Source organism: Lathyrus oleraceus, chromosome 1 (genome assembly GCF_024323335.1).
Source record: "Lathyrus oleraceus cultivar Zhongwan6 chromosome 1, CAAS_Psat_ZW6_1.0, whole genome shotgun sequence".
Lineage (NCBI taxonomy): Eukaryota > Viridiplantae > Streptophyta > Magnoliopsida > Fabales > Fabaceae > Lathyrus > Lathyrus oleraceus.
The window spans coordinates 20,618,985-20,624,159 of record NC_066579.1 but is presented as its reverse complement, the minus strand read 5'-3'; positions in this window follow the sequence as shown (position 1 = coordinate 20,624,159).

The window sequence follows — 5,175 nt, the reverse complement described above, 5'->3', positions numbered from 1 at the left end:
ACCATGGCCAACCTCCGCAGAGTCTTTCGGTTCTTCTTAGATGCTCCCTCAGGATACTCTTGAGTTTCCAGATAGCGCTTGATATCGTAATACCACGGCTTCTCATCATCAGGCACTGTATCAACAACAAACACATAAGCCGGTCTATCCAGACGTCCCACCTCAACACTAGGGAACTGATTCCACCACTGCACCTTAATCAAGGCGGCCAGAGTAGCCAAAGCATCTGCCAACGGATTCTCCTCTCTAGGCACATGATGCATCTTCACCTTGGTGAAAAACGTCAACAACCTCCTTGTATAGTCCCGGTATGGAACTAAATGAGATTGATGCGTATACCATTTTCCGTTAACCTGATTTACAACCAAAGCTGAATCTCCATATATAACAAGGTTCTTGATCCTCAAATCAATCGCCTCTTCAATCCCCAAGATGCAAGCTTCATATTCATCCATATTGTTGGTGCACTCAAATGTTAGCCGGGCAGCAAAAGGAATGTGGGATCCTTTCGGCGTAACCAAAACAACACCAACACCACTACCATTCACGTTAACGGCCCCATCAAACATCAGAATCCATTCGGATTCAGGGTCAGGCCCTTCCTCCGGGATTGGTTCCTCGCAATCTTTCGATTTGAGAAACATGATGTCCTCATCAGGGAATTCAAACTTCATCGGTTGATAATCCTCAATGGGTTGCTGAGCGAGATAATCAGACAATACACTCCCCTTGATTGCTTTCTGAGAGGTATACTGTATATCATATTCAGTCAAAATCATTTGCCATCTCGCAACCCGTCCCGTCAATGCTGGCTTCTCAAAAATGTACTTGATTGGATCCATCTTGTAAATCAACAAAGTGGTATGAACCAGCATATACTGTCTCAGTCGGCGAGCAGCCCAGACCAAAGCACATCAAGTTTTCTCGAGCAGTGAATATCTTGTTTCACAGTCGGTAAACTTTTTGCTAAGGTAGTATATGGCATACTCTTTTCGACCAGACTCGTCATGCTGCCCCAATACACACCCCATAGACCCCTCGAGGACTGTCAGGTACAGAATTAACGGTCGTCCCTCCACCGGAGGCATCAGAATCGGAGGCTCCTGCAAATATTCCTTTATTTTTTCAAATGCCACTTGGCAATCATTATTCCACCTGACCGTTTGATCTTTTCTTAACAACTTGAATATCGGTTCACACGTGGCTGTTAGATGAGATATGAACCGTGAAATGTAGTTCAATCTACCTAAGAAACCACGAACCTCTTTCTCCGTTCTCGGTTCAGGCATTTCTCTTATTGCTTTTACTTTAGCAGGATCAACCTCGATTCCTTTTTCACTTACAATGAACCCCAGCAATTTACCGGACCGCACTCCGAAAGTGCACTTGTTCGGATTCAACCTCAGTCTGAATTGTCTCAGCTGGTCAAACAACTTGGCCAGATCTACCAAATGCCCCTCTTCTGTTTGGGACTTTGCTATCATGTCATCAACATAGCATTCGATTTCATGATGAATCATATCATGAAACAAAGTCACCATGGCCCTCTGATAAGTAGCACCGGCGTTCTTGAGACCAAATGGCATCACCTTATAACAAAAAGTGCCCCACGGTGTAATGAACGTTGTTTTCTCCATATCATCTGGCGACATTTTGATTTGATTATAGCCAGAAAAGCCATCCATGAAGGAAAACACCGAGAATTGAGCTGTATTATCTACCAACACATCAATGTGAGGTAGCGGGAAATCGTCTTTCGGGATAGCTCTGTTCAGATCTCGGTAGTCCACACACATTCTTACCTTCCCATCCTTCTTCGGGACTGGCACAATGTTTGCGACCCAAGGCGGGTAATTAGTGACAACAAGGAAACCAGCATCCCACTGCTTCTGCACTTCCTCTTTAATCTTCATCGCCATGTCAGGTCGAGTTCTGCGCAACTTCTGCTTCACTGGAGGACAATCTGCTCTCAACGGTAGCTTGTGCATAACGATATCGGTATCCAACCCTGGCATATCCTGATAAGACCAGGCAAAGATGTCGACATACTCTTTCAACAATGCCACCATTCTGCTCTTGACACTTTCCTCCAAAGCAGCCCCGATTTTTACTTCTTTCTTGACCTCGTCGGTACCCAGATTCACAACCTCAACTTGCTCTTCGTGCGGCTGAATCACCTTCTCCTCTTGTTTCAACAACTTGGCTAATTCCCCCGGCAGTTCACAATCTTCTTCGCCTTCTTCTTCAGCATGATAGATCAGATTGTCGAAGTCATATGAGGGTGAACAGGATTGTTATCAATGAGATCCGGAGAATGATCGCATCTGCATGAATGTGGATTCATGCATTGCTTTAGAACCGGAGCGAGACAAATTGAAAAAGAAAAATGAAAACATTGCCATTTTTATTTTGTTTGTTTTCATTTTTAAACTGTAAAAATAAATGAAAAACAGGGAACACCTCTTTTAACTGAAAAACATCCATTTATTTATAATGCAGAATTTGCAGAATGAACACGAGGTGGCCCTTACAATGAACCATTACGTGTCGGGCAACACGTACGGCTTTCATGCAGATAAAACTGAAAACAGAAATTATTAATCTTCGAGTAGAGTGACCCTGATGATCTTTTCAGCCTTCCAGTTCTGGACTCCCATCCCTGGTGCGTACAGCTTTATCCACTGATCAATTTCGCAATCACTATCAGCTTCATCACCCACCATACAGACGTGATCTGGATCCAGCATCCCAGCACTGGTGAATGTGACCGACATACGGCGTCCTCTGCCTTGTCCTGACGAGCCTCTGTCCGGCCGATAACCCACTCCAAAACGGTCTTTCTTGGCGGAGATGTCCATCATCTTCCCCCAACCAGGAGCCTCTCCATTCTTCACCACCTCAGCGGGCTGCTTGTACGAAGATATGGACGGTTTCTCCTCTTCTTTTGCAAAAAGAGCATTCTCCACCTTGACGGTTTCGAATGCTTGACTCGGGGTCTCCCATATCTCACAGTCCATTTCCACGTACTTGAAAGATGAAAGGTGGCTGACAAAGATGTCCTCTTCTCCACAGACAGTGACGACCTGTCCTTCCCAAATATACTTCAGTTTCTGGTGCAAAGTCGAAGTTACTGCCCCAGCAGCATGAATCCATGGGCGACCCAACAGGCAACTGTATGCCGGCTGAATATCCATGACATAGAAAACAAACTTAAACACCTCTGGGCCAATCTTCACCGGGAGCTCAACCTCTCCGAACACAGCCCGCTTCGACCCATAAAAAGCCCGCACTATCAGATCAGTAGGCGTCAGGATCAACCCTTCACAATTCAACTTTGCCAAGGCTTTCTTTGGCAACACATTTAATGAGGAGCCGGTATCAACCAGCACATGCGAAAGCACAACCCCTTTACATTCCATTGCCATGTGTAAAGCCCGATTATGATTTCTTCCATCTACAGTCAGATCCATATCGGTGAAACCCAGCCCATGGCTAGCATGAACATTAGATACCACCGTCTCCAACTGATTAATCGTTATCTCCTGAGGAACATAGGCTTTCTTCAAAATCTTCAACAAAGCCTCTCTATGCCCCTCAGAGCTCAACAACAATGACAGAATTGATATTTTGGAGGGAGTCTGCTGCAGATGGTCAACAAGCTTGTACTCAGACTTCTTGATGATTCTTAAGAATTCTTCCGCTTCATCATCAAGCTCTTTTTCCGGCCCACCAGGCGCCGGTGTCACCACAGGAGTACCTTCATTAGTCACTGCTTGTTTTCCTTTTGCCCTGGCTAAAGCCTCGACCTTATCTTTCTTTTCTTTTTCTCCTTCTCCTCCCCTCAAGGCATCAGGAGCAAACAGTCTTCCACTGCGAGTGAAACCACTAGGTCCGGCATTATCCACCTTTGAAACGGTGGTTTCACCAACAACTTGATCCTCTATCTTCTCTCCATTGCAATAAACTTCCCCACCATAATGCCACGGCACGGCATCATCTTTGTCATAGGGGATTGGTCCAGGTACCGTGATAGTAACTAGAGCCGCCTCAGCCAGAGTTGACAAATCAACCGGGTCAAAGTAAATCGTTATGGTGGAGACATCATCCCTCCCCAAATCAGCCTTCTCTACCCTAATACTTCCCTCGTCCATCAGCCTCTGGACAGTTTCCTTCAACAGTATACACCCATCAGGGGCAACAATGCACACAGCACAATCATCACCACAGCCCGGAAAGACCCCATTTAACAACAATTATCTCTTGACATCAGCCAGCGGAGTCTTCAATTGATCAACATTTAACAGCCCAGTCCTGTTCTCCTCAGAGATAGCATTCACCCCCCTTTGACCATGCGCGGGCATGGGATTAGCATTAACATTGGGAGATGGAGCAAAGTTGATAGCTTTTGAATCCACCAGGTCTTGGACTACATGCTTAAAAGCTTTGCAATCCTCTACATTATGCCCAGGAGCACCTGAATGGAATTCACATTTGGCATTTTCATCGAAACTGGCTGGCCTCTGATCAGGTCTCAAAGGTGCCAGAGTTCTCAGTTGTACCAATCCCAAGTCTTTCAGCTTCTTCAACAAGAAGGAATAGGTCATAGGCGGCCTATCAAACTGCCGATCGTTCATTCTTCCCCTGACCTGATATCCAGCCCTCTGTGGCCTCTGCTGAAAAGGTTGTCTTTGTTGTTGCGGTTGTTGCTGTTGCTGTGCAGGCTGATTATCAGCAGGAATAGTTACCGCAATGGTGTGCTGGAAGTAACGATCCCTACTTGGTCCTCTTTGGGTGTATACTGTACTTGTATCACCCTCTTTCTTCCTTTGGCCGTTTCCGAAGGGCTTCTTCGATCCTGACGACGAAGCATTACCACCCTGTATCTTTCCGAGCTTCAGCCAACTCTCTATCCTTTCACCAGCCACCACTATGTCTGCAAAATTGGTCACTGGACAACCGACCATCCTCTCAGCAAATGCCCCCTGCAGGGTACCCATGAACAAATCAGACATCTCTCTGTCCACCAGTGGAGGTTGCACTCTGGCAGCCAACTCCCTCCACCTTTGAGCATATTCTTTAAACCCCTCACTTGGCTTCTGAGACATACCCTGCAGCTGGGTACGACTAGGAGCCATGTCAGTGTTGAATTGATATTGTTTAAAGAATGCGTCACCA